We start from the raw sequence: 12,624 nt of genomic DNA on the forward strand, positions 1-12,624 counted from the left end.
TATCCCTTTTGTGGGGCTAGCAGTATGGTATTTGTAAATGTAAATCATATCCCCCCTCAAGCGTCTCTTGTCTAGAGAGAATAAGTTCAGTGCTCGCAACCTTTCCTCATAACTAATATCCTCCAGACCCTTTATTATCTTTGTTGCTCTTCTTTGTACTCGCTTCTTACTCTATGATAGACTGGCAGAGTAAGGAAAATGTATCTGGTACCTGCATAGTGTGTCCACAGAAATTTTTCATACCTGCAAATTAATGGCACTAAAGTTGTAGTAATTTGAGAATGTGTTCAGTTGAACACATGCTTTTGGGCTAATAAAGTTACTATTTAAAGTCCATGTAAAAAAAAAAAAAAAAAACACATTCTTGTTCTTAAGAAAATCAATATTATTCTTAAATACTTCAAAGCATCGTTCAACTTTACCAAAAGCTGCCTATGCAGGTAAGGGTCACCCGCAGATAACAACTAACTTTTTAGCTTAGACTAAAGTTGTATAATGCCCCTGTTATAGGTGTAGGCCATATATATACCTCCTAAAGCAAGACTAAAAACTCCCAGAAACTCCTTGAATTACATAGAAAAACATGGGTGAAATATAAATTCACCCAAAATGGGAATTTCATGGTCTGACCAGATGGTAATATTTGCTTCTAGAATTGTACCTATCAAGCAGCATTTTCACTGGCAACCTGTAATAATCTGCATAGGAGCGTACGTTCTGCAACTATGGCTCTGGGAATGTTTCTGTTGAACTTACAGTGCTTGTTTTGCTGATTTCAAGTTGAATAGATATGGGCTTTACCTTTAGTTGTTGGCTTATGGCCAAATAAAAAAATGTAAAAATGAGCGTGTGTACGCAAGTCCTTCGGACAAAAGTACAAACACGCATGCTCAAAAGCAATTCTCACCATAAGACAACATTAGCAGAAGTTGCCCAAAGGGTGGCGCTAAAGATATGAAAAACAATGTAGTTTTGTGTTTGTTGGCCGACAATTCTTTGCCATTTGTATGCAAGACAAGTTCCTGGCCAACGACATTCAGTCAAAAGTCCTATGCTTTGTCCGATGAAAATCTGATTGTGTGTATGAGGCTTTAGTCCGTAGGGTTCAATATTGAGTTGGCCCACTCTTTGCAGCTATAACAGCCTCAACTCTTCTGGGAAGGCTGTCCACAAGGTTTAGGAGTGTATGTCTATGGGAATGTTTGACCATTCTTCCAGAAGCACATTAGTGAGGTCAGGCACTGATGTGGATGAGAATGCCTTGCCGCTTTAATTCATCCCAAAGGTGTTCTATGGGGTTGAGGTCAGCCAAGTTCCTCCACCCCAAACTCGCTCATCCATATCTTTATGGACCATGCTTTGTGCAGTGATCCAAATCATTTAATGGAGGGGGGATATGATGTGGGGTTGTTTTTCAGGGGGGTTGGGTTTGGCCCCTTAGTTCCAGTGAAGGAAACACTTAAGGCATCAGCATATCAATACATTTTGGACAATTTCATGCTCCCAGCTTTGTGGGAACAGTTTTGGGCTGGCCCCTTCCCGTTCCAACATGACTGCACACCAGTGCACAAACAAGCTGAATAAAGACATGGATGAGCGAGTTTGGGGTGGAGGAACTTGACTGTCCTGCGCAGAGTCCTGACCTCAATTCAAGCCGAGACTGCGAGCCAGGCCTTCTCGTCCACATCAGTGCCTGACCTTTTACAAATGTGCTTCTGGAAGAATGATCAAACATTCCCATAGACACACTCCTAAACATTGTGGACAGCCTTATCAGAAGAGTTGAAGCTGTCATTGCTTCAAAGGGAGGGTCAACTCAATATTGAATCATATAGACTAAGACTGGGATGCCATTAACCACTTAAGCCCCGGAGGATTTGGCTTCCCAATGAACGGGCTATTTTTTGCGATTCGGCACTGCGTCACTTTAACTGACAATTGCGTTATCATGAGACGTGGCTCCCAAACGAAGTTGACGTAATTTTTTCCCACAAATAGAGCTTTGTTTTTGCGGCATTTGATCACCTCTGCGGTTTTTATTTTGTGTGCTATAAACAAAAAAAGAGCGACAATTTTGAAAAAAAAACAATATCTTTTACTTTTTGCTACAATAAATATCCCCAAAAAAGATATATATATTTTTTCTCAGTTTAGGCCGATATGTTTTCTTCTACATATATTTGGTAAAAATAATCACAATAAGCATATATTGATTGGTTTGTGCAAACGTTATAGCGTCTATAAAATTGGGGATCATTTTTATTATTATTATTTTTTTATTAGTAATGGCGGTGATCTGCAGTTTTTATTGTGACTGCAACATTATGGTGGATGCATCAGACTATTTTGGGACCATTGTCATTTATACAGCGATCAGTGCTATAAAAATGCACTGATAACTGTGTAAATGACACTGGCAGGGAAGGGGTTAACCACTATGGGGCGAGAAAGGGGTTAAGTGTGTCCTAGGTTGTGATTATAACTATGAGGGGGCTGGGCTACCAGTGACACGACACTAATCACTGCTCCCGATGACGGGGAGCAGTAGATCAGTGTCCTGTCATAAGGCAGAACAGGGAAATGCCTTGTTTACACAGACATCTCCCCATTCTCTCACTCTGTGACACGATTGCGGGACACCGGCGGACATCGAATCCACAGGGTCCCACAGGCATGGGCACAGAGCTCACGGCAGGGGTGCGCATGCGCCCGCACGCCAGCAAATTCAAAGCAACATACCTGTACATTGCTTTGCGCAGCCATACCATTCTGCTGATGTATATGTACTGGCGGCGGTTGACAAGTGGTTAAAGCTCATGTGCGTGTACATGCAGCTATCCCAATACTTTTGGTAATATAGCGTACTAACATAAGTTAAAAGTAAAATAAGTTTCAATTGCAAGCAAATATGTAACAGAAGGGTTTATTGATGTCTACTGATGTTGTCATAAGCTTGGCAGCGAGTGGTATGCTTGTATTATAAAGTAGCAATCATGAAGTGACTTTTCATATGGGAAACAGTGCAAAGTACAAATGTTGTTTTCTTGCCTTTCAGAATTCTGGTTGCCCCCTAGCAAAATACTTGACCTTTTAGTTAAATAATTAACGAAGAAACAGAATGAAAATCTTAGAGCAGATTGCTTCAAACATTTAAGCCAGTTTACCCTACGTGCACCCCTTCGCATATTTCATTATGGCTGAAATGTATTATTTTGTGTAACTAATAAAATAACCACAAGCAATATATGAGGTCTCTCTAGGTTCATGCTTTCAAAAAAGTATGGGATTGTAACACAAGTTGAAAACATTTTAAAAAAAGTAGTACAGTATCTAAAATGGCTCAAAATGTAAATGAAGTGCCATATATTGAAGACCGTTTGGAGACATTTTTATTTTAGCTACTCTCTGTGGTCTTTGCTTTATCAAGTCACAGATAAGTCATTCATGATGCAATATGTACTTCATAGTTCTTAAAAGTAAAATGTGCTGCTAATATATGGCTGTTATTAGCTACTTCAGATCTGTGCTATATACGATAGATGGCTACAGCGCAGACTTAATTTGCCAAATAGGTATAGGATATGCAGAAGTAGATACATTTTGGCTTGAGCGATCCTTCCAGCCCAGGACAGTGAAGCTAGGTTCTTTTCACTGCAGAACAACGAACCGTGTCATGCGGAGTCCACCAAGGGTCACCATTGTCGCCTGTACTATTCAATATTTATCTCCACCCACTCCTCAAAATTATTAGTAACCAGGAGTTACTATACCATTCCTACGCCGATGACACCCAACTTTATTTACGTATCAGCAGCAAAAAGGATCATTCTCTCGGGCTAGAAAAATGCCTCACTTTGATAGAGAACTGGATGACGGATCAAAAAACAGAACTTCTGCTCCACGGAAACCGAAAGAGACTAGCTACGACAACATGGACCCCCCCCCCGCCCATTCTGGGACAAACCATTACCCCTAGCACTAAACTCAAAAGTCTAGGAGTCACCTTTGACTCCGACATGACAATGGATGCACAAATAGGTTCAGTAGTAAGCGGATCTCACCATCTGCTGCGCCTGCTACGTAGACTCGTTCCCTGCATCCCAAAAGAAGACACAGTAGTAGTGGTGGGAACAATAATCAACTCCAGGCTTGATTATGCAAATGCCCTTTACCTTGGTCTCCCAAAATACCAGGTTGCCTGTCTACAAGTCGTCCAGAATACGGCGGCACGACTTGTAACAGCAAAAAAAAACTGGGAATCAATCTCTCCTTTCTTTAGGTCTCTTCACTGGCTTCCCGTGAAGGACCGGATCACATTTAAGGCCCTCTGCCTTACGCACAAATGTATACAAGGAATCGCTCCCCAATATTTGTGTGAGAAAATAAAATACCACAACCCCAATCACGTTCTAAGATCAACTAACCAAAATCTACTTCACATTCCCAAGGCCCGCTACAAGACAAAAGGAGAACGAAGATATAAGCTGGAAGTACATTTGGGGTGGAAAAAAATCTAGATGTTCCCGCAATAACCTCACCTCTCACAGGAAAGTGGGAGGGGCAGGACTAGTGGACCTACATGACTCATGGGAGGCATTTACCCTCCTATGCAGATTTCACTGATGGCATAGAGACTCCTCCTAAGCCAAACTCACATATATACACATGAAATAGATTACACGAAACCATTGAACATCCTAGAAGCTAAAATTCCAATGTTATCAGTTAAGCACCTGGTAAAACATGGCATTACACCTATATAATGGACCCCAGCATAAATCCACAGATCTGTTGTTCTCATGTTTACGAATAACACATTTTCTCAAATCGCATCCGAGCCCAAAGATTGAAATTCCATCCAAAATATGGCAATTTTACTCAACATCTAAACAAAACCAAAAAGGAATATCACTATTTTACAACATCATTCACAACAAACTTGTATTTAAGAAAACTATAGCAATGGAGAAATGGGAGACAGACTTGGGCACCACCTTTTCAGATGACCAATGGCAACACACCTTTACACCTTCAGAGAAACACACAAAGCTTCACACTGTTTTGCATTTTGATTATTAGTTCCCAGTGCTTGATACAGATGGCATTATACCTCATATACTGTATAAGAGCAAGCTATTTCCCAAAAACATTGCCACACTGCTGGAGGGACTGCGGGAAAATAGGAAACCTATTACACATGTTCTGGCATTGTTCAAACGTAAAAAGCCTATGGAACCAAATATTCCAACTGATTTCCTCCCTAACAGCAATATTAGCCCCTCCTGACCCAGCACTAGCTATCCTTCACTTGGGCATAGAAAACTTCCCACACACCTTCAGACCAGTTATTACACACATTCTATTAGAAACACGCATACTGATACTTTGAAACTGGAAAAACAACATCTGCTAAATTTATAGAGGCATTAAGAAAGCAGTAGACGGAAACTACACGTTTGAGCGTCTAATCGCAATCAACTCTATGCACTGTGACAGATTTGATAAATATTGGTCTATATGGCCAAACAGTAACAATACCACATAAAGATCCCTTGACATGTTAAGTCTCACGTGCTGTAGCTTTGTTCTACTGATTAACTAATGATTTGTTACTATTAACCAATCAAAAGTTCTTATACAGATGTGTACTGTGTGTATCGAACTGTCTTGTCTTATTTTTAAACTGTTCATATTTCAAATACTCAATAAAAAGTATTGCTACAGTGTGTGTTGGAGATTTCAGTCACAAAAGGTTTTGTTTAATATTTTCTTTTTCAATATGTAGTTTTGCTTTCACTCCAACAACTTTTTACATGACCAGTGTCCTGTGCGTCAGTCTTTCCAATGTGCCATAAGCAAAGTTTAGACAGAAAATAGTCTTTCTTTCCAAGTGACAATCAGCAATGACTCTCTTTGTTCATGCAGCACAAATGACTAATCTCTGTCCTTTAGGGTTTCACACACAGCCCCATTCAATAAGGATGCGCTCCAGCCTTTAACACCACTTTACAGATGAATTAGCACAGAAGGTCTTATTTACATCATTGGGAGAGAGTGTACTTTTATGTTGCAGGCAAGGACTTTCACATGAGATAGAATTGATGTTTTATTTGTCGCTCCAACAAGTTTATTTAATAACAGCATTTGGGCCAGACATTGGACATTGCACATACAGTACAAGTTGTAGAAATTATATTTTTTTAAATAGAGGAAAACAAAAGCATGTTTAGTGAAGAGAAGTATGTAATAGTAAATGGGTTAAAGGTTTGACTCTCTGTCCTGGGTGGGACACTTAATAGTCTTCGTAGTTACCTTCTATCTACTAACCAGTGCATTAATATAGCCCCTATGGACCAGACCATATTTCACATTAGGAGCACAGTCTATAACTTTGTAATTACTTATGATATGGTTAGACATTTGCAGTCCCAAAGTATGTAGTACAGAGATCCTATCTGTCCGCATTCCTGCCAATACATAGGGGAGCCGCCAGAGGAAAATTTAGATAACTTCTTCACCATCCAGCCTCTGAACCAGCTTCCCATATACCTGGGCTCCCCCTGTGCCGGTCCAGACGTGAATCACAGGATCCGGCCGGCCAGCTGCCTCTCCGCAAAATCTCCACCAGGCCGTGGCCGGTCGCCATCTTGAGGGCCACCGTGTGAGTTTGGCGTTCGGTGGGACAGAGGGCCGCTAACTCAACCCTCTCCAGCGGCACCATCCTTGGATGTGGTACAGCGGATCCTCACCTACGAAGGGTCCCAGGAAGATCCTGGTGGATCGGCTCAATGGTCCCGCGGTCCGGCGCCATATTGAGGCCTTGTAGGCCGTCTTCTCAGATACAGCACTCAACGGGTCACCCGGCCTCCTCCCGAAGCGGGAGCCGCAGAAGGACAGAGTGATGCCAGGGTTCCTGCCCCTGGAGAATTCCTTCCCCTGGAGAATCCCTACCACATCTGGGAAGGGGAAGCGGCGGTGCAGATGGAGAGACGCCCCTCTGCTGGGCGACAGGTTTAGGCAAAACCGCAGCTTCGGCCTACTCCCGGAGGACGGTGGCCATCTTGGTGCAACCAATCTTTAAATTCCCATATGTCCCTGCCCTCCCTGACTTCCGGAGTCCCCTCTAAGAAACATAGGAGGCTTCCTGGACTTTCACCCCCTGTCCTGGATCCTCGTGACATCTCACCTTAAGGATGCATTTAACACAAGCCTAAAGGGGGACACATGTACGGCCTGTAAAATGGCAGTAGCCTAATAACCCCAGCATCAGTTCTTCCGCGGCTCCCGCTCTGCATCGCTAGCTTCTACAGCCCCGGGAGCCATGTATGTCCCCTTCCAAAGATAGATTTGCCTTGCTCCACACTAGCGTCTCAATGAGTCCCATCTCAATACCCCTGCTATTCAATTGCACTTGCATCACCAGCTATCCAAATTTTTTCAACTCAACGAGGGCTCGGTGTCTGAGGCCTCTACCCTGTGGGAGGCTCACAATGCCTTTTTCAGGGGTGAATGTATTGCCGCTGGATCTCGCTTTAAGAGAGATTGTGCTCTTCAACGCACGACTCTACTAGCTGACCTGACTAAAGCTGAGAGGAATCTTCTTAGGTATCCCACGGTAGACCGCCTCCGCATTGTGACCTCCCTGAGAAACCGTATCAAATCCTTAGATCTGAACAGAATTGCTAAATCTATGCTATGGTCAAAGCAAAAATGTTATGAATTTGCCAATAAACCTCACAGAATGTTGGTCAATAGGTTAAGGCCCCGCCCCCATGCCTCTTTACCTGATTCCATTCTACAGCCAGACGGAGTCCCCACTTATTGCCCTCGGGGCATGACTAAAGTATTTGGACACTTTTATCAGTACTTGTATAACTGCCTATCTGAGGACTCAGAGTCCCAGTTCTCCCAGGAGAAATTTGACGCCTTTGTTGACTCTCTTAATTTACCCAAGTTGTCCTCGGCCGACCGGTCTGGACTTAATGCACAGATCACGGCTAAAGAGATCTCCACGGTCATTAAAGAACTCCCATCTCATAAATCTCCAGGCCCTGACAGACTCCCTTACTCTCATTATAAGGCATTTCTCCCAGTGTTACTGCCCCATATGGTAACTTTATTTGCATCTCTGTTGAAAGGGACCCTACCCTCTTCTCAAGTTCTACATGCATATATAAACGGTCATCCCAAAACCAGACAAGGACCCATCAATACCTGACAACTACCGCCCCATAGCCCTCTTGAATTCCGACTATAAAATATTCACAAAAAAAACTGGCAAATAGACTTTCCCTTCTTTTCCCATCTTTGATACATAGGGACCAGGTAGGATTTGTCCCTACCAGACACGTGGGGGACAACACAAGACGAACCATTGATCTTATTGTTCTTTTGACCAAGAACATGAGGCCTGCTATCGTGTTGAGCTTAGATGCGCAGAAAGCTTTTGACCGTTTAAATTAGCAGTGCGGCATACTGAGGGCAGGTGAGGTTGAGATTACAGCATAGTCCTGGGAGACGGAGGTAGGTAGGTCCCGATCCCTTGCCTGTTGCCGACAAGCCACTTCCCTGAGCGGCTGCAGCAACTTTAAACCAAGGAAGAAGCGTCCGTGGGTCAGAGCACCAGCAAAGCCCTGCCCCTTCCCTCCATGCACACAGACTCGCCCACCTATGTGTCTATACAGCCACCTTCTCCTGCTTCCCATTACTGGAGCGGAGAGCCCACATAGGCAGTGGCGGTGCTGCGCATGGAGGAGAGGGGCGGTGGCAATATTTACTTGCCAAAGGTGGAAGATCTGTCATGACTCCAAAATCTCCTGTACCATGCCCGCAGCCTCTGACATCTTCTGTACCATGCCGCAGCCTCTGACATGCCCTGTACCATGCCGCAGCCTCTGACATCTCCTGTATCATGTGTGTAACCTCTGACCATCTCCTATACTATGCCCTTAGCCTCTAACCATCTCTTGTATCATGTCCGCAACTTCTTACCATCTTATAGGGTTGTGAAAAAATGAAAGGAATTATAGCGGTGCCTTAAACAAGTCACAAAACTCTGTCTCTGGTGTCTTTGAAGTGTATCGTTTAGGTTCTGCCACCTAGTACGTATGATTTCTTCTGTAATAAAATAAAACATAAATAATTAATTCTATATATTTTTTTTCACAGTACCAAGCAACTTGAAATGCATGTGCCAGTTTTAATAAATGTGTGCTTCCATGTTTCCATCTTTTTGCACTGTGTCAACATAGTAAGCATGCATTATCATTCCATACCCTTACATTGGTGGTCAGTGGGATGCATGAGCCTTGTGGGATGCATGCCCTTACATTGCAGGACAGTGGTATTGGTGGTCAGTGGGATGCATGCACCTTGTGGAATGCATGCCCTTACATTGGTGGTCCGTGGGATTGATGGTCAGTGGGATGCATGCACCTTGTGGTATGCATGCCCTTACATTGGTGGTCAGTGGGATGCATGCACCTTATGGGATGCATGCCCTTATGTTGGTGATCAGTGGGATTGGTGGCCAGTGGGATGCTTGCGCCATATGGGATGCATGCTCAGTGGAATGCATGTCCCTACATTAGTAGTCAGTGGGATTGGTGGTCAGTGAGAAGAATGCGCCTTGTGGGATGCATGCCCTTACATGGTGGTCAGTGGGATGAATAAATAGAATTACACTTACGTTTATGTTTGCGAACTTGAGATGAGAATGCTTCCCAGTCTGCATACAGACTTTTACAAATTTTGTCCCAGCCTCTACTCTTCCGGGCATACGACTGTCCCATATATATGGCCTAGCACAGACTAGTCTGATGAGCTCCTCGTTGTCGATGCTGTTCCGAAGTCTGGGGGCCATGCTGATTTATTTTCTGTTTGCACATGGACATGAGACAGGGAACAGGAACTGAACATGAGACAGGAAACAGGAAGTGAGGGGACAGAACTGGGAGGAGGAGCAGGAGGTGACAAATTTGCAGCATATGTGAACAACCAATGCGATTCCAGAACTATTTACATTGATATCTATAGAGACTATATTTGCAACGCTGTAAACTCGTACAAGACCCTTTTTATTATCGCATCACATTCGTAGGGGAATCACAACGCATACAGTATATGTTAATGACCATCATTGAAAACAATTATTTTTTGGATGACATGCGAATTTAGTTTTTTTTTCACGCATTGCATTTGTTATTAACTCGCAGCTGTGTGAACGGGGCCTCAATCTTTTTGTTTAGTCATTGTATGGCCAAATAATGTCTCCCTGTTCCAATATAGATTAGCAAAATAGCTTTAAACTAGGCACAATACCCAGGCATAATTCATCTGAACTCAAGTTATGGGTAAAAGGTCAACACAATTGTATAATTATATAAATTGGAAAATTAATAGGCAGACACAAATGTCAAAGTAACTAAAGCAATGTGTATTTGATACAATATACTGTTCATTAAAAAAAGGGCCAAACGACTGTTAAAAATAGTTAAGTACTCACTGCTCATTTATTTCATAGACATAATAATTCTGAAACCTAACTTCATGTTCTGTAATTTTTTTTCCTTGAAGGGATTCAGTACATGAACACTTGACCTATATACTGTAAACAGTATAATGAAGTATTTTTACTGACTAGAAAATTCTTTTGCCAAGCAATAGATAAAGCCATGATAAAAAATTGAAGCAATTATATGGGTAGAAATCAGCACTGTTTGTTAACTTGTAAAATGTAAACATACTATCACAGTGTGCATTTACTCAGCTATGTTTTGCTGTTAACATAAATCTTTAATAAAATCTTGCATTTTTTACAATCCACTTTACTACATATAGATTTCTTCCCTGGTTCTTACTCAATGGAAATTAATCTACTTTTATTTTAGTTTTTTTATTTTATTTCTGTAAGGAAGAACAAGGCATGACAGGCATACAGGAAAATGTTCCCATACCATGCAAGCAGGGATTGCAGCTTCACTAATTGTTATTTATTCTTAGTGACCCAGTAAAGAGAGTAATTTAGTGATGTGCAATCCAAGCTAAGTTAGGTTCACTGGATGTTTCACAAACACATAAAAAAAATCCACAAACCTTGACATAGCACTTGAGCCCCAATGAGGTCTATATCAATCACATTTTTAATTTTTGTTGACCTTTTTTTTTTAAAGCCAATTTGAAAGCATTTGGTACAAAAGACATGAGTGCACTGCCATCGGGAAATTGTACCCTACAAACATTTTTTTTTTAATTACTGTTTGGAGGGTAGCTGGCCTTAAATCGCTTTCTGTCCAGCATACATATAGCCATGATCCTGGTAACATTTTTTACAGCTGGCAATTGGCTTTCATATAAAAGTAATCTGAACAGCTCTACAGCTGTTTGAACACTTTTACAGGGCTCAGGAAGGGCCTCCCTTCTGCATTCTCCCTCATCTTTAAAGCAGGGCAAAAGGGCATCTTCCCTGGGCCCTGTCATTGTTGTGGGGCCCAAAGCAGCTGCCTCATACTTGCCAATTATCCCATTTTAAATACCCTTGTCCCTTGAAGTTTTAGTCCTGTGCTGTGTCCTGATATCTCAGTGTGAAGTGCCGCTACTAATGCTGCCCAGCTCTACCCTATTGTTGTGTACAGATGACTCACCTGCAGCCCCTGTGATTACATGTAAATAACCGTAATTCATATGTAAATAACAGTAGCATTCATATGTAAATAGTGGTGGCATTCATATGTAAATAGCTGAGACGGCAACATTCATATAGAAATAAAGGCGACATTCATATGTATATCATGTCCCTCTGCAGTGAAGAGATGATGTGCTGTAACCTCTAGCAACCAATCAGTGAGCAGTATTACTGTTAAGTAATCTCTAGCAACCAACCAACAAGAAGAAATCATGTGTTGTAACCTCTAACAACTAATCAGTGAGCCGTAATGTGTGCTGTAACCTCTAGCACCCAGTCAGTAAGTGGTAATAATATGCTGTAACCTCTGGCAATCAATCACAATTACTGTCTGATCTGATACAGTAAACTGATTTTAAGTCTAGCTGATATTTATTGTATGTCTCAGAGCAGGTGGAGAGCAAAATTGCATTGGGGGGCCCCAAGAAATGTTTTGCCCAGGATCCAATAAACATTAAAGTTGGCCCTGCATTCACCAGCCATTGTTTCTGGGCTCTCCTGTTCCACCAGGGAGCAAAGGACCGCTGTAAACAGTCGGGTCAGCTGCACACAGGGGAGGTGGAGAAACAGTCATGTAGGAACAAGAAAGGGCCATCCCCAGACTGTTCCCACAAATTTGGGAGCATAAAATTGTCTCGGTATGCTGATGCTTTAAAGCTCTGTACACACGACCAGGAATCCCGTAGGGAGAAAAATGTTGGTTTTCCCAATGGGATTCCTGGCAGGCTTGCCCTGAAAGGCCGTGTATACACACGGCCACACAAAAACCCAGCGTTCTTTTGAATGGCAAGAACGTGGTGACATCATCGACTATGGCAAGCCGGTGTCTCATCACTTTTGATTCACGTCGCCACCATCTTGCTTCATCCCACACTATTGTTGTATGCTACCGCGCATGTGTCAAAGTGTTATAGAGCATGCACGGTTTTTCTACCCTGCAG

This window comes from Rana temporaria, chromosome 9 (genome assembly GCF_905171775.1).
Source record: "Rana temporaria chromosome 9, aRanTem1.1, whole genome shotgun sequence".
NCBI lineage: Eukaryota > Metazoa > Chordata > Amphibia > Anura > Ranidae > Rana > Rana temporaria.